Source organism: Globicephala melas, chromosome 7 (assembly GCF_963455315.2).
Source record: "Globicephala melas chromosome 7, mGloMel1.2, whole genome shotgun sequence".
Lineage (NCBI taxonomy): Eukaryota > Metazoa > Chordata > Mammalia > Artiodactyla > Delphinidae > Globicephala > Globicephala melas.
The window spans coordinates 27,505,756-27,531,413 of NC_083320.1; the positions used below are offsets into that span (position 1 = coordinate 27,505,756).

At 38.8% G+C, this 25,658-nt stretch overlaps 1 long non-coding RNA gene across 1 annotated transcript in view; it reads right to left on the reverse strand.

The window, feature by feature from the left end:
• Nucleotides 1-4,290: 4,290 nt before the first annotated feature.
• The window catches only part of LOC132597560 (uncharacterized), a 32,803-nt gene continuing 11,435 nt past the window's right edge, over nt 4,291-25,658 (reverse strand). The window contains exon 5 of the long non-coding RNA XR_009564459.1: nt 4,291-4,508. This is a non-coding gene — a long non-coding RNA (uncharacterized lncRNA). The remainder of the gene's footprint in view (nt 4,509-25,658) is intronic.

The following is a 25,658-nucleotide window of genomic DNA, read 5'->3' on the forward strand; positions in this document are numbered from 1 at the left end:
TTTTTAGGAATAAAACTAGCAAATCAGAGATTGAGGGCCACAGTGTGGCCTGCACACAGCAAGATGCTCAGCAGGTGGGAGTTTGTGGTTCCTTGCTGTGTGGCTCAGGGCTGGGACAGCCTTAACTCAGCGGAATATATTTGAGCTATTTGCGGTAATCTCTACGCCTGCTTTCCTCTCCAGACCCTACACAATCCTGTGGGTTTCATGGATCATCAAAGCAACATGCTTAATTTCCTCCACATATTTTAACAAAATGTTTGGTGCCTCTCCAAATTATAAGTAAAATTAATCCGTATGTTACTTTATTGAGCTATTGTTTGATATTCAAATGGAGAGCACTCAAAATTCAACATTTTTGAGCTGAAAGATATCTCAAAGATAATCTAATCCAGCCCCAGCATTTCATTAAGGAGAAACCCAAAGCCCAGGTGATGTAACTTTTCCATTGTCTCACCGCTAGTATGTGACAGAACCAGGAATACTGATCAACATTACTTCATCCTCTCTTTGGTTGGTTTGTGACAAATCATGCAGACTCAGGCATGAACCCTGCCCTTTTGGATATCACTATTTAAGGAAAGAAAACAAGAGTAGCCACTCTGCAGATATATTATTTAGTCACATGCCCTGCACAATTTTGTATTATTATAGTTTCTTCAGTGCAGTATTGCCAGGGACTTATTCCTCTTCTCCTTCCCTCCTGAAAAACATCAGAAATACAGGAAATATGTTGTTGCCATAAAGTATATGAGGCATAATTCTCAACAAAATACATATCTTAAATATCAAATGTGTAAACTTCATAGGGATCCTATGGCTGTCATGAGAATATGCCTTGCAGACCACCAACTACTGAAACAGTCATTGACCACGGGCCCAGCTGCTACACTGAAATTCATCACTACCTTCTGATGACTGACAGCAGCAGGGGTACTCGGGCAGGCCCATTGGTAGAGACATGGAACCCATCTGATGACTGGATTTGGCTCATGGACTCCCCGATGGCCTTGTTGAACCTTCCTTAGGTTTGACCACAGTGTAGAGGGCTACATGCTAGTGTGCAGTACTTCCTCCCATCCTGTCCTCTTCATTTCCCTGACTCCGGTTCACACTTGCTCACGGTCTGACAGCTCTCCCAGTCCTTTCTCAGCACCTTCTCTATCTTCTTTCCCATAGGAATTTCCTCCAGTAAAATCTTTACACATATAGCTCTCTGGGCTGGAGAGTTTAAGAATCCTCTCCAGGGTTGCCAGAAAAAGGCTATTCAACCCCATTGCTGTTGTTCAACCTCTTAGTTCTTCTTCTTTCTACTTTTTTACCTCTGTTGACCAGATAGCAACTTCTGTCCCATTGGCTTCAGTCCAATAGCCATCCTGTCCACATCGAACATACCTCTGCAATATATGCACCATTAGATTTCAATTTTACTACACAAATCTGTTTACCTAGTGGGGCTCCATAGGCTATCCATCTGCCTCCAGGATAGGATTAGAAGGCTTTAAATGGCAGCAGAAGGAAATACTTTTAGTCTGTTCTAAAGTAGCAGTTATCTTTAGCCATAATTTAGAAAAGCAACAACATTTGATAAATAGGAGCTTTAAACAGATCCATCTCCATAGACCTTTTGGATTCGAAATTATAATAAAAATCTTTAAAGTCAAACAATATGCAAGCAGAGTACAGTGTACAGAGCTCAGAAGCATTAAAAATATTGTATGAATACAAAGGTCTATTATTTACTGAATAACAGGAATAAGAATGAGTCTCGAAGAGTAAGAAATGTATTACAATTAGGGCCCGCTGGACGGCTACCCCGAGATGGCCACTAGAGGAACCACCGGGGAAATAACATCACTGGAGTCCAGAAAAAAAATAGAAGTGAGAAGTAATGAGCAGACTGTGCAATATCAGAACAAACAGAGTGGGAAAATAATAGCACTCACATCTAATGCCCTAAGTTATTACTTGGAAAAAGGGGAAAATGAAAGGCTCGTCTGTAGATTAAAGGAGGTGCATATGTTAACAGCCTGCTCTCAAAGCATGGGGGAAATCGCCTCTGTAATTCCAGCTTTCTGTCTGATGCTGAAAACATTAATGGCATCAGGTCCCTTTGCACTGCCTTTCATGTGAGATGCTCTGTATTTTAAAGATCATTAAAGCCATAGGATAATTACTGAATCTGAATTAAAAGAAGCAAAGTAGTTATGAAAGGAAGGAAATGATTCCATGCAGTCATCAATTCCAAAATCTATTCAACTTTACAGTGAAGGGAAGGACATTCTTCCCTTTTCACAGGCACTTGGATTTTCCACTGGCTTGGCTTCGACTCTCATTTACTCATTAACCAGATTCAATTTATGGGAGCTCCAGCTACACCAGTTTTCTTTTCAGAAAAAATCTTCTTAGAAATAGTGTGGATATTTTTTAGGTGTGATTTTCTATGGAGGTAAAAGCTAGTATGGGTCAAAGATATAAGTAATAATAACAACAAACTGATACAGCTGCACACTGCTTTAAAGTATTTATTTGTATTTACTCTCGTATTCTTCACAATGACCCTTTAAGATATTCTTCTTATGCCCATTTTATAGAAGCAAAATTGACACATAGGGAGGTGAAGGAATTTAATCATAATCACACATTTTGATCACAGAAAATCACATCCTATGTGGCATTCACAAAATGTAGTCCAACTGAGCAATCTGATTCTGAATCTTACACTCTTTCCTCTGGGACCCTAAAGTTCATGCTTTCTCAGCACTGGTACTTCTCAAAATAGCCCTTTGCTCTACATTATTTCTCAAGCTCTCTTTCCAAGGGCTGCTTCCCACCTGCTCTCAAATACTCTGTCCTCTTCACTTCTAAAAAAATATTCATTTGAATCCACCACCTATATGTGGGCTGGTCTGTACTACCCTCTGTCCTTCAAGTGTATAACTCGCTGAAGATGTTCTCTTTACCTGATATGTCCACCCTCCCCCTACACCATCTCTTTCTTAACAGACCCTGCCTATGCCATCCCTGAATCTCCCCATCCACACCTAAATAACTTCTTCTGTCTGAAACCACCTATGACCTCCTGCTAACCAAATCCAGGGGATTTGTCCTTGAGTTAACTCCCAACAGCATCTGACACTATGCCCTTCTCATTACTTGATTCTCCATCTGGAAGTTATATCAAACCTATCCTCTCCTAAATTTGTTTCTTTCTTTTCTAATTTTAGTTTTTCTGTTTTCTCACTGTGGGTATTTTCAAATGCTCTCTCCTTTGTTCTGGGTATTTCTCTCTATAGTTTCACTTTCTCTTCATGTTCTGACTTGGTCTTCCCAAAATCTACATCTCCATAAGGTGTGACTATATCAGTTACAAAGCAACTAAATGAGGAACTTTGGGTAAGGACTGAGCATCATATATTTTAAAATCTATCCAAGTGACTGGAATGTACAGGCAGAGTTGAGAAACACTGACAGAGGCCTACCTCTTGAGATTTTAAATCAATTTTATTTATTTATTTTTTAAAATAAATTTATTTATTTATTTATGACTGTGCTAGGTCTTCACGGCTGCGCGCAGGCTTTCTCTCGTGGTGAGTGGGGGCTACTCTTCGTTGCGGTGTGCAGGCTTCTCATTGCAGTGGCTTCTCGTGTTGCAGAGCACAGGCTCTAGGCGCGCAGGCTTCAGTAGCTGTGGCAGGTGGGCTCAGTAGCTGTTGCTTGCGGGTTCTACAGCACAGGCTCAGTAGTTGTGGCGCATGGGCTTAGTTGCTCCGCGGCATGTGGGATCTTTCCAGACCAGGGCACAAACCTGTGTCCCCTGCATTGGCAGGCGGATTCTTAACCACTGCACCACTAGGGAACTCCCATAAATTTTATTGTTAAGGGAAAAAGTCATTAGATAATTTACAGTGTAATCACCTATTATAACAAGCAGTAGGGCATAGGGAGAAAGAGCTTCTGGGGGAGGCAATGGTTCCTGTTGTTAAAGGTTCTTTCCATGTACAAGCCACAGCATTCATTATTTTAGTTCAGTAAATGGATTAGATCATCATCCAATGAACAGGGTCCCTCTTGTATGCCATGTTACCAGAGATAGGAAAAATCATCTTTTTACTTGAGTTCCATGGACATAGACTCCAGAATATATGCTCTGCTAAAAATTAGGGGAGATGGGTGTGTTTGGCAATGCCCAATAGAAACAATTGTAAAGAGAATGTTAGATAAAATATATCATTATATATCTTTTGGCCCATCCTATAATCATGTTTCATTGCTTTCTAAAGACTTTCACTTATCTCTTTTGAGAGCCTCCTTCCTTTGGCTTCATCCAAATACCATCTTTTCCACTTTATATTACTGGGCTATTTAGCTCTGAAATCTCTTCTCAGCTACAAGCCCAACATTGCATACTAAAAGATTCTGCTATGCCCTGCCACAGGAAAACAGCAAGGGACAAAAATAAATAAACTGGAAGATACTTTGAAATTTTCATATTGTCTCACCAGTGCCTGTAAGAAACAGACATATTATCCATTAATACAAATCATGGGATAGCCTTTAGAATATAAAAGGAGTCACAATCAAGTTTGGTTTAAAAAACTAATTTTTCTCTGACTTACAAAGATTTGTTTTTAATTACAGATATAGAAAATGTTAATAGTCTTTATCTCTAGGTAAGGCAGTAGAGATTTTTATGCTTCATTACATTTTCATGTATTTTTTTGAATATTTTACAATAAATGTATGTAAATTTTATAACCAGAAAAACCATGACTGTGAAAAACACTCTAGTCCTATTTTTTCAACTGCGCTTCATTTCTCTGCTTCCAAATTACTGCAGGATACTTCCACAAGAGTGATCAGAATTAATGAATCCCCCTGACCTTTCAGATCAGCCCCCTTTCCTAGTACTTCATTGTAGTCTCCTTTAAATTTTAATTTTTCTCCCTTTCATCTTTCATTCATGCCCCCGTCCATTCACTCATTCAATAGGGATTTATTGAACTTCATTACAAAAAACACTGGGCTCAGTGTTGTCTAGGCAGTCTATAAAAATCTTAATTATGGAGCGACTTTCAAGATGGCGGAGGAGTAAGACGTGGAGATAACCTTCCTACCCACAAATACAACAAAAATACATCTACATGTGGAAAAACTCCTACAGAACACCTACTGAACACTGGCAGAAGACGTCAGGCTTCCCAAAAGGCAAGAAACTCCCCACGTACCTGGGTAGGGCAAAAGAAAACAGAAAAAAGAGACAAAAGAATAGGGATGGGACCTGCACCAGTGGGAGGGAGCTGTGAAGAAGGAAAGGTTTCCACACACTAGGAAGGCCCTTCGTGGGCGGAGACTGTGGGTGGCGGAGGGGGGAAGCTTCGGAGCCGCGGAGGAGAGCACAGCAACAGGGGTGCGGAGGGCAAAGCGGAGAGATTCCCGCACAGAGGATCGGTGCCCGGCACTCACCAGTCCGAGAGGCTTGTCTGCTCACCCGCCAGGGCGGGTGGGGCTGGGAGCTGAGGCTCGGGCTTTGGTCGGAGCGCAGGGAGAGGACTGGGGTTGGCTGCGTGAACACAGCCTGAAGGGGGCTAGTGCCCCACGGCTAGCCTGGAGGGAGTCCGGGAAAAAGTCTGGACCTGCCTAAGAGGCAAGAGACCATTGTCTCTTGGTGCGCAAGGAGAGGGGATTAAGAGTGCTGCTTAAAGGAGCTCCAGAGATGGGCGCGAGCCACAACTATCAGCGCAGACCCCAGAGACGGGCATGAGATGCTAAGGCTGCTGCTGCCGCCACCAAGAAGGCTGTGAGCAAACACAGGTTACTATCCACACCCCCCTTCTGGGGAGCCTGTGCAGCCTGCCACTGCATGGGTTAAAAACAATGAAAAAAATATTAAAAGCACCAAGAGAAAAGCAACAATAACCTACAAGGGAATCCCCATAAGGTTAACAGCTGATCTTTCATCAGAAACTCTGCAAGCCAGAAGGGAGTAGCAAGACATATTTAAAGTGATGAAAGGGAAAATACCACAACCAAGATTACTCTACCTAGCAAAGATCTCATTCAGATTCAATGGAAAAATTAAAAACTGTACAGACAAGCAAAAGCTAGGAGAATTCAGCACCACCAAACTGGCTTCACAACAAATGCTAAAGGAACTTCTCTAGGCAGGAAACACAAGAGAAGGAAAAGACCTACAAAAACAAACCCAAAACAATTAAGAAAATGGTAATAGGAACATACATATTGATAATTATCTTAAATGTAAATGGATTAAATGCTCCAACCAAAAGACATAGATTGGCTGAATGGATACGAAAACAAGACCCGTATATATACTGTCTACAAGAGACCCACTTCAGACCTAGGGACACATACAGACTGAAAGTGAGGGGATGGAAAAAGATATACCATGCAAATGGAAATCAAAAGAAATCTGGAGTAGCAATTCTCAGACAAAATAGACTTTAAAATAAAGACTATTACAAGTGACAAAGAAGGACACTACATAATGATCAGGGATCAATCCAAGAAGAAGATATAACAATTGTTAATATTTATGCACCCAACATAGGAGCACCTCAATACATAAGACAAACGCTAACAGCCATAAAAGGGGACAGTGACAGTAGCACAATAATAGTAGGGGTGTTTAACATCCCACTTTCACCAATGGACAGATTATTGAAAATGAAAATAAATAACAAAAAACAAGCTTTAGATGACACATTAAACAAGATGGACTTAATTGATATTTAAAGGACAGTCCATCCAAAAACCACAGAATACACTTTGTTCTCAAGTGTTCATGGAACATTTTCCAGGGTAGACCATATTTGGGTCACAAATCAAGCCTTGGTAAATTTAAGAAAATTGAAATTGTATCAAGTACCTTTTCTGACCACAATGCTAGGAGACTAGATATCAATTACAGGAAAAAAATGTAAAAAATACAAACACATGGAGACTAAAAAATATACTACTAAATAACCAAGAGATCACTGAAGTAATCAAAGAGGAAATCAAAAAATACCTAGACAAATGACAATGAAAACACGATGAGCCAAAACCTATGGGATGCAGCAAAAGCAGTTTTAAGAGGGAAGTTTATAGCAACACAATCCTACCTCAAGATACAAGAAATATTTCAAATAAACAACCTAACCTTACACCTAAAGCAATTAGTGAAAGAAGAACAAAAAAAACCCCCAAAGTTAGCAGAAGAAATCATAAATATCAGATCAGAAATAAATGAAAAAGAAATGAAGGAAACTATAGCAAAGATCAATAAAACTAAAAGCAGGTTCTTGGAGAAGCTAAACTAAATTGATAAACCATTAGCTAGACTCATCAAGAAAAAAGGCAGAAGATTCAAATCAACAGAATTAGAAATGAAAAAGGAGAAGTAACAACTGACACTGCAGAAATACAAAGGATCATGAGAGATTACTACAAGCAACTCTATGCCAATAAAATGGACAACCTGGAAGAAATGGACAAATTCTTAGAAAAGCACAACCTTCCGAGACTGAATCAGGAAGAAATAGAAAATATAAACAGAGCAATCACAAGCACTGAAATTGAAACTGTGATTAAAAATCTTCCAACAAACAAAAGCCCAGGACCAGATGGCTTCAGAGGCGAGCTCTATCAAACATTTAGAGAAGAGCTAACTCCTATCCTTCTCAAACTCTTCCAAAATATAGCAGAGGGAGAAACACTCCCAAACTCATTCTACGAGGTACCATCACCCTGCTACCAAAACCAGACAAAGATGACACAAAGAAAGAAAACTACAGGCCAATATCACTGATGAATATAGATGCAAAAATCCTCAACAAAATACTAGCAAACAGAATCCAACAGCACATGAAAAGGATCATACACCATGATGAAGTGGGGTTTATCCCAGGGATGCCAGGATTCTTCAATATATGCAAATCAATCAATATGATATACCATGTTAACAAATTGAAGGATAAAAACCATGTAATCATCTTAATAGATGCAGAAAAAGCTTTCGACAAAATTCAACACCCATTTATGGTAAAAATCCTCCAGAATGTAGGCACACAGGGAACTTATCTCAACATAATAAAGGCCATTTATGACAAACCCACAGCCAACATCGTTCTCAATGGTGAAAAATTGAAACCATTTCCACTAAGATCAGGAACAAGACAAGGTTGCCCACTCTCACCACTAATATTCAACATAGTTTTGGAAGTTTTAGCCACAGCAATCAGAGAAGAAAATAAATAAAAGGAATATAAATCAGAAAAGAAAAACTAAAACTGTCACTGTTTGCAGATGACATGATACTCTACATAGAGAATCCTAGAGATGCTACAAGAAAAGTACTAGAGCTAATCAATGAATTTAGTAAAGTAGCAGGATACAAAATTAATGCACAGAAACCTCTTGCATTCCTATACACTAATGATGAAAAATCTGAAAGAGAAATTAAGGAAACATTCTCATTTACCACTGCAACAAAAAGAGTAAATACCTCAGAATAAACCTACCTAAGGAGAAAACAGACCTGTATGCAGAAAACTATAAGACACTGATGAAAGAAATTAAAGATGATACAAACAAATGGAGAGATATACCATGTTCTTGGATTGGAAGAATCAACATTTTGAAAATTACTATACTTACCAAAGCAATCTACAGATTCAGTGCAATCCCTATCAAACTATCAATGGCATTTTTCACACAACTAGAACAAAAAATTTCACAATTTGTATGGAAACAGAAAAGACCCCGTATAGCCAAAGCAATCTTGAGAAATAAAAATGGAGTTGGAGGAATCAGGCTCCCTGACTTTACCTTATACTACAAAGCTATAGTAATCAAGACAGTATGGTACTGGCACAAAAACAGAAATATAGATCAATGAAACAGGATAGAAAGCCCAGAGATAAACCCACACTCATATGGTCACCTTATCTTTGATAAAGAAGGTAAGAATATACAATGGAGAAAAGAGAGCCTCTTCAATAAGTGGGGCTGGGAAAACTGGACAGCTACATGTAAAAGGATGAAATTAGAACACTCCCTAACACCATACACAAAAATAAACTCAAAATGGATTAAAAACATAAATATAAGGCCAGACTCTGTAAATCTCTTACAGGAAAACAGGCAGAACACTCTATGACATAAATCACAGCAAGATCCTTTTTGACCTACCTCCTAGAGAAATGGAAATAGAAACAAACAAACAAAAAAACCCAATGGGACCTAATGAAGCTTAAAAGCTTTTGCACAGCAAAGGAAACCATAAACAAGATGAAATGACAATCCTCAGAATGGGAGAAAATATTTACAAGTGAAGCAACTGACAAAGGATTAATCTCCAAAATTTACAAGCAGCTCATGCAGCTCAATATCAAAAAAAACAAGCAACCCAATCAAAAAATGGGCAGAAGACCTAAATAGACATTTCTCCAAAGAAGATATACAGAGTGCTAACAAACACATGAAAGGATGCTCAACATCATTAATCATTAGAGAAATGCAAATTAAAACTACAATGAGGTATCACCTCACATGGGTCAGAATGGCAATTATCAAAAAATCTAGAAACAGAAAATGCTGGAGAGGGTGTGGAGAAAAGGGAGCTCTCTTGCACTGTTGGTGGGAATGTAAATTGATACAGGCACTATGGAGAACAGTATGGAGGTTCCTTAAAAAACTAAAAATAGAATTACCATACGACCCAGCAATCCCACTACTGGGCATATACCCCGAGAAAGCCATAATTCTAAAAGAGTCATGTACCACAATTTTTATTGCAGAACTATTTACAATAGCCAGGATAAGGAAGCAACCTAAGTGTCCATCAACAGATGAGTGGATAAAGAAGATGTGGCACATATACACAATGGAATATTCCTCAGCCATAAAAAGAAACAAAATTGAGTTATTTGTAGTGAGGTGGATGGACCTACAGTATGTCATACAGAGTGAAATAAGTCAGAAAGAGAAAAAGAAATACTGTTTGCTAACATATATATATGAAATCTAAAAAAAAAAAAAGGTTCTGAAGAACCTTGGGGCAGGACAAGAATAAAGACGCAGACGTAGAGAATGGACTTTAGGACAGGGGGAGGGGGAAGGGTAAACTGGGAAGAAGTGAGAGAGTGACATGGACATATATACACTACAAATGTAAAATAGATAGCTAGTGGGAAGCAGCCGCATAGCACAGAGAGATCAGCTCGGTGCTTTGTGACCACCTAGTCCCATGGGATAGGGAGGGTGGGAGGGAGACACAAGAGGGGGGGGATATGGGGTATATGTATACTTATAGCTGATTCAGTTTGTTATACAGCAGGAACTAACACATTGTAAAGCAATTATACTCTAATAAAGATGTTAAAAAAATTTTAAAAATCGTAATTATTTCCTTCTTTTTAAGTGTCTACCTCGAAGAAAAAACAAGAGTCTCTATGTTCAAATCTCAGCTCCTCCACAAACTCTAAAGACTGAGTAAGGAACAAGTGGGAAAGTTTTAAATTTTGCTGATCACCCACATTTTCTAAAGTGTAGACAAAACGTGAGCTACTGGAGAGGTGAAATCCTAAGGAAGGTTTCTTGCTGGAGGAAAGTAAGAAAATCCAGTTTCAACTCTCAGGTAGATGTCAATAGAAACCTGGCGTCTTTAGAAAATATCTCCGTGCTTCTAACGCAGAGGGCACGGTTTCTATCCCTGGTTGGGAAGCTAGGATTCCAGGATCCCACATGCCTAGGAGCCAAAAAACCCCTCATGCCCATTCCCACCCCCTGACCCAGGCAACCACTAATCTACTTTAAAGAAAAAAAAAAGTTTTTTGTTTGTTTGCTATTTTTTTCTCCAGTTTTATGGTTCTCTTCCTGAAGAAAAATAAAAACAGAGACTTGAGGATGGATTTTTTTTTCTAAAAATTCAGATTCAGCAAATGAGTCTTTAAAAATAAAGATGGCTAACAGACTCAATCATTTTTCCATACATAGGGTTTCCTGTGTTCTGTTCAACACCTCAGGCCACATGATGGGCCCTTTACCTGGGCTGAGGCATGAGATTTCTAGAGCTCACAATCCTCATTACAGAGAAACACATATGCCCCTCAATATCCAAATGCTGAGGACATTTTCTAATATAAAATCTTCTTATCTCTAGGGTGCTTTCACAGACCATCTGAAAGTCTGCTCTGAGATAGTGGTCTTTTAATCCAGCTAACAAATTGCTTAGTTCTTAGAGGCAATGCTTCAATATGAATAAGCAAGTGATACCTTTTGTGCAAATTAAATATCATTTCAAACCCCTTTTCATACTTTCACTTTATTAAACCTATTCAAATGATCTCCTCAATGGATATTTTTATTTGGCACTATCAGTGTAAACAAAATGTGTTACAGTAAATATTTGTTAACCAAATTTGCTATCACCCCACAATGGAAGAAAGAACTGCTCTTAGAGTATTTTGATATGTGCATCTGGTTTGCTTTCATATGAGGGCCATTTGCTGCCTTTAGTGGTCACTGATGACTCACTGGTTCATGATTCTACACCAGATAGAACTTATTTATCTCCACACGTAAACAGACCCTATCATTTCTGTTATGTCTTCACGTGTACAGTGACATTTGAAAAATAATTTAACAAAAGCTTAGCATCAAAATGTTAATTCAAAAAAAATTTTTTTATTGTTTGTTCAACTCATGTTCAATAAACAGAAAGGAGTAAGATAAAAAGAGAAAGGAGGAAAGAGCCCATCATGTGAAAATGTGAAGGAGCTTTCCATCACATTACCCACCAAAATCTCTCTCTCTCACACATACACACAACACAAACACACACACACAACACACACACACAAAACTCACACTTCTTAGGGGCTCCATCACTCTTTTTTTCTCTCACACTCTTTAAGAATGATGATTAAAGACACAGTCACAGTTAAAAAAAAAACAAAAAAAACAAAAAAAAAAGAGGCACATCACAGTTTTCTCTAATAAAAATCTAATTAATAAAAAACCAAGTTTCCAAACAATTTTGAAGGGCTGTAACACTCCATAGTTACTCTATACACCCTTAAATCAGGATACCTTATATGCAGGTATGACCACATCAGGATATTGGGAGCAAAGAGAAAAATTAAACCTACTTTTCCTTGTCCATATTTCCTGTTCAGAAGCCCTGTTCAGATTGCTTCCACATCTAGCACCCCAACTGCTAGAGCTGCCACCTCGTTCTGATGGGGCTTGGCATTCACGAGTCCCTGGGGACCATGCAAAACAAAAAGGTGGTGGGATTGCTGGGTCCTATGGTAGTTCTATTTGTAGTTTTATAAGGAACCTCCATACTGTTCTCCACAGTGGCTGTACCAATTCACATTCCCACCAGTAGTGCAAGAGTGTTCCCTTTTCTCCACACCCTCTCCAGCATTTATTGTTTCTAGATTTTTTGATGGTGGCCATTCTGACTGGTGTGAGATGATATCTCATTGTAGTTTTGACTTGCATTTCTCTAATGATTAATGATGTTGAGCATTCTTTCATGTGTTTGTTGGCAGTCTGTATATCTTCTTTGGAGAAATGTCTATTTAGGTCTTCTGCCCGTTTTTGGATTGGGTTGTTTGTTTTTTTGTTATTGAGCTGAATGAGCTGCTGGCATATACCCTGAAAAAACCATAATTCAAAAAGAGTCATGTACCAAAATGTTCATTGCAGCTCTATTTACAATAGCCAGGAGATGGAAACAACCTAGTGTCCATCATCGGATGAATGGATAAAGAAGATGTGGCACATATATACAATGGAATATTACTCAGCCATAAAAAGAAACGAAATTGAGTTATTTGTAGTGAGGTGGATGGACCTAGAGTCTGTCATACAGAGTGAAGTAAGTCAGAAAGAGAAAGACAAATACCATATGCTAACACATATATATGGAATCTAAGAAAAAAAAAATGTCATGAAGAACCTAGGGGTAAGACAGGAATAAAGACACAGACCTACTAGAGAATGGACTTGAGGATATGGGGAGGGGGGAGGGTAAGCGGTGACAAAGTGAGAGAGTGGCATGGACATATATACACTACCAAACGTAAAATAGATAGCTAGTGGGAAGAAGCCGCATAGCATAGGGAGATCAGCTCGGTGCTTTTGGACCACCTAGAGGGGTGGGATAGGGAGGGTGGGAGGGAAGGAGACACAAGAGGGAAGAGATATGGGAACATATGTGTATGTATAACTGATTCACTTTGCTATAAAGCAGAAACTAACACACCATTGTAAAGCAATTGTACTCCAATAAAGATGTTAAAAAAAAAATAGAATACCTAAATAAATAAATAAAATTGTTCCCTTGGTTAAAAATAAATAAATAAAAAGATGGCTCTGTTTAAGTGCACAAGCACTCTGAGCAACACTTCCCTCTGGCTCAGCACAGAGTGGATAAGCAAAAACACCCAGCTTTCAGGTTTGGTCTGTCCCCTGTGAGGGACTGGACTGCACATCTAACATCCTGACTTTCCCAGCTGCTGCCTGAAGGTCGGGCTCCCTCCCCACAACATCCTATTGATGTAACTTTATTTTTGATAATATTTGTTTTGTGAATGATTTGATAAATCATATCTTTCAGAGAACTTTGAATTTGACTACTTGTAAGCCATTTTGTCATTCTTTGACCAATATACCACTTCCATTTCTATATGGAGAAATTTCCCAGTTATGTGTTTAGACCGTGTGAACGTGTCCTGAATTGCTGCTTGCGCTCAGATACATCTTTTCCCACTTCTAGGTTCTTCATTTATTACAAGGGCTGGATGTTTGGGAACTACATTTCCCAGAGTCCCTTTCCAGCAGAGTTCTGCCTATATTTAAACAATGAGGCATTACACAAAATTTAGAAAGTTGAAAGAACACAGAAGCTCTTTTTTCTCTTCCAGCAGCAATGAGCTTCAGGAGACACTGTTTTAAGAGCATCATCTAAGAATTCCACCACAAATTGCCTACACAAATACTCAGGCAGCTGCCATTCTGGACCCTAAAACATTATTGGTACATCTTGAGTGTCTGAAGGATAGAAGGAAAATGTGAAACTGGAGGTGGTGCCCCTTACTCTCTAATCTCATGCTCTCCAGTGATTTTCTAAGCACCTAAATTCCTGTCCTAAACACTATCCTATCTGAAATACCTAGATTCAGTACTCCTTTGTTGACTATAAACTGGCTGATACAAAGGAATTCCCCACTTTGCCTTGTAGAAGTACTGTAGGCAAATTCTACTTTTCCTTACCATTTTAGACAGGGCTTAAGCACCTTAACTAGCCTAGTCTCATCTCCTTCCTGGGAGGCAAAGATAAAGAAGCAGTAACCATCAGTTGATGTGGTATCCAGGCTAACCAATTACTGATAGGTTTCTAAATGAAAAGTATTGCTGTGCTTTTTTTAACTTTTTATATCTACCCAAGTTTGGCCAATTTTCCAAGCCTGGTTTTCTACTCCATTATCAATGTTATATATTTCTAATACATTTCCTTTTTTTTTTTCTTAAGAGAAACAGGGCCAGTTTCTGTTGCTTGCAACCAAATTTGTTGATGATACAAAAGGAGAAAAAGAAGTCAGATCAATTGTTTTATTTATTTGTTTGTTTGTTTATTTATTTATTTTTGGCTGCGTTGGGTCTTCGTTGCTGCCCGCGGGCTTTCTCTGGTTGCGGCGAACAGGGGCTACTCTTGGTTGCGGTGCACGGGCTTCTCACGGTGGTGGCTTTTCTTGTTGCAGAGCACAGGCTCTAGGCGCGTGGGCTTCAGTAGCTGTGGCACGCGGGCTCAGTAGTTGTGGCTTGCAGGCTCTAGAGCACAGGCTCAGTAGTTGTGGCGCATGGGCTTACTTGCTCCATGGCATGTGGGATCTTCCCCGACCAGGGGTCTAACCTGGGACCCCTGCACTGGCAGGCGGATTCTTAACCACTGCGCCACCAGGGAAGCCCAGATCCATTGTTAATTTTGGAATTCCTTGCAGCAAACGTTAATTTGGAAGTATTGTTCTCAGGGGAACTGAAATATGAAAGTGGTTTGTTCCATAAATGGTTTTTGTAAATTACATCATATGAATATGGGCTTACTATCTACCCTGCTTATATGAAAGGTGGTCTCTGTTTCCAAGACATTAACATCATAATGTCAGTGTTACTTTTTCTCCTAGAGAGAGGAAAACCACAGGTCTTTAGAATCTAGCCTGGGAATATTATTAAAGGATAACAGGCAAACCTATTTTGGATGACAATAGTAAATCTTGTGTGATTGATTTATTTTAAAGTAAGTTTTCAAAGCACTGGAAAGTAGATGATGAAATATGTCATTTAAAAGTTCTCTAATTCAAACTTCACAATATTATTCAATATGTTTGCTTTTGACTTTTAATTCAGAACCCACCTATTAATGATGATAGGCAGTTTTGAAAAGTGCTTTTCAGAGTTTCAGAGTTAATTGGCTATATTTTTACTTCTGTTATTAAAACATGCTATTTATGTTTTTAATATTTCCTTAAAGAAATCGCACCAATTTCTTTCCATGTTTATTGTAAGCTATATAATTTAAAATCTTACTTTTCTTTTGAGATTTTAAAACTTTCTCAAACTGAATTCCCTATAACTGTAATATAATGCCACTTAGACTTTGTCTTACTTCAAAGCAGGACAAAAATCATTCTTAATGAAATCTGCTTTGTATTACCATACGTCTTCATTTAAGTTTGTTTGATTTTTATTTTTCTAATTATCAATTTAATAACTTCTTTCGTTTTTCTTGAGTTTATTCTTCCATTTTTAGCATTTCTTCCGTTTATCTTTTAATCCACTGAATACACAACTTTTCTTATCCTCCCTATGCATGCTATTGTTTTTGTTTCAAGTTCAACACATTTTGGTTTACGGAGAGCTGTAGCTAAGCTTCCCCCCACCCACAAAAGAATAGGAAACTATGCTGATGTCACTTTTTTCTGTTTGTCTTTAAGTAATGCTACATTTTATCCAGCCCCATTTTTATTGAAGAAACTTTAAAAACTTACTTGTGTCAAGGAATAATGGTATACAGCTATCTATCTATGTTTTTGATTGACATGGGCACAGAATTATAATATGTTTAGCTTTGTGATTTTAAATCCAGGTGGATGAAGAAACAAATCAGTATGCTCCAGACTTTACACTGCTTTTCCATATTTAACCTTTATATTTTGTTTAAAAATCTTACAATTTTTTATATTTATTTTTATAAAAGAACACTGAGTGTGTTTCTGAATTTCCAGCTTTCATTAAGAAAAACTGAAACTGACCCACGTGCGTCACATTATACACTGGACAGGGTTTGCAAATAGATTCCTATATATCATGAAGCAGGGCATTAACACTTAACTAGAAAACGGAGTCACATGGAAACTTCAAGATGACAAATGCTCAGCCAATCAATATACAAAATGATGCATTTAGTAAATCTTTAGCTTTAGATAGAAAAAAACACAGACTAGAATAAAGAGATGGAAAAGTAATTAGCAGTTGTGTTTAAATTATGAAAATATGGGTAATATGTGACCTTTGCTTTTCATGCCTTATTTGATTTTTTCAAGTTATTGAATAGTCTGTATTACCTTACACAGGAATTAGCAGGGGAAAGGGAAAGAAAGGAAAGATTCACAGTGCTCAGAGTGCTGGTGGAACAGCTGGCATTATTAGTCAGGTGTCAGGCAAGGATTGGAAAGACAGGCGAGTATAAGAGGTGAGAAATAAACAGGAGAGCAGGAACTAGAATAAGAAGGATTTGGAGAAGTTGGAGGTCTGGCATCTTCCCAGACTGATCATTTATTCAGAACTCCTACATCAAGCCTATTTGGTCCATAATATAATTCCTGTCCATTTAGAAACTGTATTGAGACACAGACAAGCTTGTGTCCAAGCTGGCTGCACTGTGTTTTGCAGAAGGAGGAAACTGTGATAAGAACATGGAGATTTCCACTATTGAGATATAGCTTGCAGATATGAACCCTGAAGTGTGGGCTACAGTGGTAATTTCGACGAAACTGCAGGAATAAGTCAGTGCAAAGAGAAATCCATGATATCATGTTTGAGATACTAAAGAGATTTACCAAGTCCTCAATCCTATCTGTTTGAATTCTGCTCTTTCCTCCTATACACTCCCCACCCACTGCTCACCTGTTTACTAACCTCTCGTTCTTTTCTCCCCCTAGTTTTATTGAGATATAATTGACATATAACATTGTGTAAGTCTAAGGTGTATAACATGGTGATCTGATATATGTATATATTGTGAAGTGATTACCACAATAAGATTAGTTACCACATCCGTCACCTCACATAGTTTTTGTTTGTTTGTTTTTGGTGGTAAGAACATTTAAGATCTACTCTGGTAGCGACATTCAACTATACAATACAGTGTTGTTAACCATAGTCACCATGCTGTATATTAGATTCCAGAATGTACTCATGTTGTAAGTAAAAGTTTGTACCTTTGACCAACAGCTCCTCCATTCCCTCCACCCCTAGCCCCTGGCAATGACCAATCTTCTCTTTGTTTTATGATTTCAGCATTTATTCACAATAGCCAAGACATGGAAACACCCGGAGTGTCCGTCGACAGATGGAGGGATAAGATATTTATATAAATAAAATGGTTAATGGTTAGTGGTTAAGTAACACCAGTGCCTTCAGAGTCAGGATATGGTCTAGGATTCAAACATAGGAAATTTCCATCCAGGGACCACACTAACCATTATGCCACTAACCATTGTGCCATCTTACCTCCTACCCATTTTCCTTATCTCCTTTGCTGAGCTTCTCCACCGTTTGAACCTAAGTGCACAGATACTCCTACATCGTGGCAGCAGTTCTTATTGTAATAAATGTTAAAGAGCCTCTGGTGGAAATTTTATAGCATCAGAATCTCATCTTCACGATTGATGATGTCGTTGCTTAATTGTCTCATTTTCCAGGGTCACTGAACGCTGTCAGGCTCTATCTGCAGGAATCTGTTTGCTAAAAGGCTCAGCAAAGAACTTGATATACTGCTACTGCATCAACATAGAACTGAAAACATGCAATTCTAGAGTTTTCACTTTTAAATCTTTATGTAGTTAGCTTGATACATAAAATTTACATTTGGACATTGTCCTAATAACTTTCTGTAAGAAAAACTAATTGCATTCTGAGAGATCAATTACTTAAGCCTTAAATAACCAACTTACCGTGGTGAAAACCACTTATTTCATTTTCCCATAGTCATTTTTTTACATTATATAAAATGCACTTAGCTCTTAATGGCAATACTTCTTTCTATGGTAATCCACATATATTACTTAATTTTTCACATGCCATTTTTATGAGAGCTGCAGATCTCATTCCCAGATAAGAAGAAAGCATTATTATATGAAAATAGGAAAATATAAGTGAACCTAAACAAAAACGCAGTTTCTGGGCTCAGTGTCAGGGAACATGGAATAGACAAAATTGTCCCTATTCTTCCTATTAAGTACAACTAACAACCCTGGACATTATACATAAAACAAACATAAGAAGACTCTGAAAGGTTAAAAACAAGAAGACAGATCATCTAGGGACCTAAAAACCTAAATGGCATGCTGGTGAGTTCCATGGGTTTTCTTTTTGCCTTGTGTATCCCAGCCCAGGTACTACAGAAGCTGGCAGCATGGAATTGCCGATGGGCTCAGACAAACAAAAGTCTCAAGAAAAGGAAAGCCTGGTTTCCCTAGAAAAGAACCAGGAAAAGGGCAGCCTAGAAAGACAGAAAACTTTCAAACACAAAGAAAAACTACAGCCCCACGCCCACCTCCACCAGCAAAGGCTGAGAGGAGAGACTAGACTTCCACCCTTGCTAGGCTTTGCTGAGGTGCCTTAATCCCCGACCAAAATGGTACCAGTCAGAGAGGGTAAAGTGGGAAGCCAGGTGGTAAGCAGGCCTCCCTAACTCCCATGGCATCAGTGGAAGGAAGGAAGGAAGGAAGGCAGGCAGACAGGAAGGCAGACCTGAATAAATACAGAATTTCTCTAGAAATATAACCACAGCTTAATTTCTTAGTTTCACTGCTGGTCCTCAGTTATTTTCTGATTTTAAAAAATGATCCTTAATTGACATGTGTGTGTGAGGGAGAATGAATATATATGTATGCAAATTCAAAGAAAAACATCACAAATATGATGCACACATCTTGCTGATTTTTTTCTAATCAAGGTTCATTAAGCAGAAAGAAAAACCGTATACAAAAGAAGCTATTTCTGACCAAAACATATTCATTTATATATGAATATGAATAAACTATGAATTTGAAATTTGCATACTTTAATTATCTAATCAAATTTATATATGTTACTGTAGCATTCTCTAATTTTGCATAATAAAAATTTTATTTCATCCTATTGGACAAAAATACTCTATATCTAAATTTTTACCATCTATCTATCATCTATCTATCTATAAATTTGATGGTTTTTAGGAAGACAAAAAATATATTCAGAATAAGATGCTTCCTGTTAGATTATTGTAAATATAATTGTGCAATTTCATGAGAATTTTCATGACTCTTTCTAATAGTGAATGTATAATATAATATATATCAATGTAATATACATCCATTGTAATAACTGGATTCACTTTGTCTGTATTTACCATAGCTATGGACTGAATTGTGTCTCCCTAAAATTCATGTATGAAAGCCCTAATCCCCAGTGTGATGGTATTAGGAGGTAGGCCCTTTGCAAGGTGACTATGTTTAGATGAGGTCATGAAGATGGGGCCTTCTTGATGGAATTAGGGCCTTTAAAAGAGAGACACCAGAGTGCTCTCTTTCTGTTTCTCTCTCTCCCTTTCTCCATCTATTTCTATTTCTATCTCTCCAATCCAGGAAAAGAGCTCTTACCAGAAACTGAATTGGCTCACCTTCAGACAATGAGAACATAAATTTCTGTTACTTAAGCCACACAGCCTGTGATATTTTGTCACAGTATCCCGAGCAGACTAAGATATTTATCATTAATCTTATGTCCACCAATTTTTTTCTTCCTTGTTTTCTAAATTAACTACTCCCTCATCTGTGCTCTTTATTCCTCTCATTTCTGTCTCTGGATGAATATTTCTCTAAAAGTTAGTGTTTAGGAAGTATAATTAAAAACATATCTTCTTTCAGCCCTCTATAAATGTAGAAGAAAGAAAAACAGTTTCATTATTGAAAAAGCATTAAACCAGAATGTGAGGCACATCACAGGCAGCCCACTAAAGAGGCTGTAGAGTCAGAAATCTCACCTTTTTACAGCCAAGCAGTTACAACCCATTACACGCATGTTCTCAAGAGAAACGACAGATAATCCTCAAGAAACGGGACTTGCCAGCATCCTTTGTCACACATAGTTCATCCTAAATTCACTTGCTAACTGTGATGACCTTCTCTGTTGGTTAATTGGCTTTATTCAAAGGAAAAATAAACTTGTCACATCTTTATGACAGGAAGTAGTTTTGCAACTTGGAACAAGGTGCCCACTGAGGTGAGGCTCCTACCTTCCCACAAAGACTGGGAGACAGGGGTGCTGTCTTCCTTGATGATTACATTTCAAAGACACAGTTTCCAGATTCTTGAGAAAGACATTCCTGGTTTGAAAAGCTGCTAAGAAGCTTATTTGGTTTTTAAAATGGCTCAGATACTTTTCAAAGAGACAGAGAAAGAACTTAAAATGACCACGTTTTCTAAAGTAAATGCATGATGAAAAAGAAGTAAGGAAAGTTCTGTCCTTATTTTCAACAGGGAGAATTAAGCCTCTCATTTTTAATTGGTATTTGCTTATATAGTAGCATCTACCTTTTTTTTCACCTTCAGTTTCTCCAGCTTTATTTGCCCTTACTCCTCAACATGTTTAAGTTCCATGCTTAAACTCATGAACAAAACACAAAAAAGAAGGGGCTTCCCTGGTGGCGCAGTGGTTGAGAGTGCGCCTGCCGATGCAGGGGACACGGGTTCGTGCCCCAGTCCGGGAAGATCCCACATGCCGCGGAGCAGCTGGGCCCGTGAGCCATGGCCGCTGAGCCTGCGCGTCCGGAGCCTGTGCTCTGCAACGGGAGAGGCCACAACAGTGAGAGGCCCACGTACTGCAAAAAAAAAAAAAAAACACTGAAAAGAAGGAGAAAGTCTTCTTCCTCAATCTGCCCCTAAACCATCCATTCCCTCTTTCACCAAGGATGTTTAATTTAGAAAACTTGCACAATGTAATAGTCTAGATGCATAATAGTTACTTTGTAGAGTTGAAAAGTAATTTTTCTCAAGTCAGGTTTAGAGGAATATTTAACCTACAGTAAAATTCACCCTCTTTAGGTATACCTTTATATGAATTTTGGTAAGCACATGTAGTTGTGTAACCACTACCAAAATTGAGCTATAAGACGCTTCCATCACTACAAAGCCTTCCCTCTTCTCCACTTTTAGTCAATCTCCTTAATACAAGCAACAGTGTTTCCTGATTCTGTCTAGTGGCTTACAGTTTTAACTCTGTAAGAAAGAAAAGAGAGGATGGGATAGGTTGGTGCCTCTCAGCGTCCCTCGGTCCTCCTTCCAGCCCCGGTCTTACTCTTTACCACCTGGTGGACCATGGACAATGGTCCTTAAATAAGATTTTCTATTCTTGTTTGGGCCACCCAGGGGTCCTATTCTATTATGTCATGGTAGCCCACACTCAGCCTTTAGCCATGTATTAACTTTATATGCTTCCTGCTTATCTACTAATATGCCTGCTGGAAATTTTTTCTCCAGTTTTGCCACAGGGCAGGGAATTTGCTTACCTCCTCATTCAGCAGTCCCAGAAGCCCTGCTTAGCATCAGCTTTTATATATTCTGCTCACACATCAATCTACCTAAACATCAACTAAGCATTTCTGTCTATTATATGTCAAGAAATGTTGTAGACTACCAAGACACAGCTGTGCAAAATAGACAGTTTTCCAGTTCTCATGAAACTTGTGGAAGGAAAATTAATTAATTAATTTCTGGTAGCAATAAGTGCATTGAAGAAAGTAAACCAGAATGACTTGTTACGATTACAATTGATACTACAGAGAATGACAGGAGGAACATGTATGTTTCCATATGACACAGTGTTTAAAATAGTCCTATCAAAGTTACATTTGTTCTTTTATAGGTATTTTAGGTATCCTTTTGCTTAACATCAATTTATTCCGTTTTCTGAACAGGCTACAAACTTTTCTCACTTGCAGGACTCTTATCTTCTTTTTCTTTTATAATTCCTTGATCAGGCAATTCTTTCTGTAATGTGTCTTTAAACACGTAGTTTCTTTTAATAAACATTATCTGATTTAGTGATTTTTAAAAATAATTTTATTTATTAAAATAAACAACTTTGGAGAGGAGTGAAGATGGCAGATTAGAATGATGCAGAATTCACGTCTCTGCACAACTAGGGCACCTACCAGGCACCGGTGGGGGATCACGGACACCAAAGGGGATGGGAGGAACCCCCAGTGACCAGGTAGGGTGTGGGGAGTGGTGGGGAGTGAGGGGAGAGGAGAAGTGGAGGTGGGATGGGACTGGTGCCCCTGAGGGGCAGCTGGGGGAGGGGAAGGGATCCCACACCTGAAGGGGGAAATTTGGGAACCACTGGGAGGGCAGAGTATCAAGAGAGAGCGTGGCCAGGCTCCCTTCCCCACTTGGACCCCCAGGAACCTGCTGAGATCTCCAGCCTAATCCTCTACCCACTGAGGCCCCCTCCAGCCGCATGGATCCTGAGGGAGTGAGAAGGAGGGAAGGGGGAGCAAAAGTAAAGGCCGGACGTCCGGGACCGGCACCTCTGAGGAGCAGCTGTGGGTGGGAAGGAGTTCCATACCCAGCTGGACCCACCCACGGTTAGGGGTCCAGGGGCAACGGGGGAGACCCTGGGGGAGACGTGGGGGGATGCGGAGGAATGGAAGGGAACACAGCCAGTGTCTTCCCTGTCCACTTAGTCACCAGGGACCCTGTTGGGCTCACGGGCCTAAACCTCTGCCTTCGGAATCTCTCTCCTGCTGTGCAGAGCCCAAGCTCCACCCCTACACCCCACCCAGGGCCCCACTTCTACACTCAGAGACGCCCTCAGGGACACCCTCCAACCGTGCTGGGCCTAAACCTCACCCACACACCGTCACTTGGGGCCCTACCTCCAAACTCGGAACTCCACATTCCAGAGGCAGCCCTTTGGATGTGCTGCCTCTCCGCTTCCGAGGGGGGGGGTCCTAAGCAGAGGCCCCGCTTCTGTCTAAGTTCCACTTCCGCCTAAACTCCACCCCCCCATAGCCAAGGTGTATTCTTTGTTTTTTTTCTTTTTTCCTCTTTTAGATTGGGGTTCTGTTATGCCTTGTTGATTCATTTATATTTTTATTTTTTCTAATAAATCTTTAATTTTTCTAATTTTATTTTATTCTTTATACTTTGTTATTGTTCTGCTCCTTTTGGCTTGTTCCACTTTTCTTTTTTTCTTCTTTCTGTTGTGGTTTTGTTTTACCTTATTTCAGTTGTTGCAATTACGTTTTTATTTTTCCTAATATATTTTTATCTTTCTAAATTTATTTTGTTTTTTATCCTTTGTTATTGTACTGCTCCTTTTTTTTCTCTTTTTTTGCCTCACCACGTGGCTTGCAGGATCTTGGTTCCCAGGCTGGAGGTCGGCCCTGAGCTCCTGTGGTGGGAGCTCTGAATCCAAACCACTGGACTAATAGAGAACTTCAGACCCCAGGGAATATTAATCAGAGTGAGGCCTCCCAGAGGTCCCCAATGACCTGCAAACTACAGTGCTGCGTGTCTCAGGCCAAATAAGCAGTAAAACAGGAATACGGCCCCACACATCAAGAAAAAAAAAAAAAGAAACGACAAAAAAATATGTTACAGACAAAGAAGAAAGATAGAAACCTACAAGACAAAATAAATGAGGATGAAATAAGCAACCTACCTGAAAAGAAATTCAGAGTAATGATAGTAAAGATGATCCAAAATCTCAGAAACAGAATGGAGAAAATACAAGAAACATTTAACAAGGACCTAGAAAAACTGAAGAGCAAACAGTGATGAACAACACAATAACTGAAATAAAAAATATTCTAGAAGGAATCAATAACAGAATAACTGAGGCAGAAGAACGGATAAGTGACTTGGAAGATAAAATAGTGGAAATAACTACTGCAGAGCAGAATAAAGAAAAAAGAATGAAAAGAATTGAGGACAGTCTCAGAGACCTCTGGGACAACACTAAATGCACCAATGTTCGAATTATAGGGGACCCAGAAGAAGAGGAGAAAAAGGAAGGGACTGAGAAAATATTTGAAGAGGTTATAGTTGAAAATTTACCTAATATGGGAAAAGAAATAGTTAATCAAGTCCAGGAAGCACAGAGAGTCCCATAAGGATAAATCCAAGGAGAAACACGCCAAGACACATATTAATCAAACTATCAAAAATTAAATACAAAGAAAACATATTAAAACCAGCAAGGGAAAAATAACACACAAGGGAATCCCCATAAGGTTAACAGCTGATCTTTCAGCAAAAACTCTGCAAGCCAGAAGGGACTGGCAGGAAATATTTACAGTGATGAAGGAGAAAAACCTACAACCAAGATTACTCTACCCAGCAAGGATCTCATTCAGATTTGATGGAGAAATTAAAACCTTTACAGACAAGCAAAAGCTAAGAGAATTCAGCACCACCAAATCAGCTTTACAACAAATGCTAAAGGAACTTCTCTAGGCAGGAAACACAAGAGAAGGAAAAGACCTACAATAACAAACCCAAGATAATTAAGAAAATGGGAATAGGAACATACATATCAATAATTACCTTAAATGTAAATGGATTAAATGCTCCCACCAAAAGACACAGACTTGCTGAATGGATACAAAAACAAGACCCGTATATATGCTGTCTACAAGAGATCCACTTCAGACCTAGGGACACATACAGACTGAAAGTGAGGGGATGGAAAAAATATTCCATGCAAATGGAAATCAAAAGAAAGCTGGAGTAGCAATTCTCATATCAGACAAAATAGACATTAAAATAAAGACTATTACAAGAGACAAAGAAGGACACTACATAATGATCAAGGGATCGATCCAAGAAGAAGATATAACAATTGTAAATATTTATGTACCCAACATAGGAGCACCTCAATACATAAGGCAAATACTAACAGCCATGAAAGGGGAAATCGACAGTAACACAATCATAGTAGGGGACTTGAACACCCCATTTTCACCAATAGACAGATCATCCAAAATGAAAATAAATAAGGAAACACAAGCTTTAAATGATACATTAAACAAGATGGACTTAATTGATATTTATAGGACATTCCATCCAAAAACAACAGAATACACATTCTTCTCAACTGCTCATGGAATATTCTCCAGGATAGATCATATCTTGGGTCACAAATCAAGCCTTGGTAAATTTAAGAAAATTGAAATCGTATCAAGTACCTTTTCTGACCACAACGCTGAGACTAGATATCAATTACAGGAAAAGATCTGTAAAAAATACAAACACATGGAGGCTAAACAATACACTACTTAATAACCAAGTGATCACTGAAGAAATCGAAGAGGAAATCAT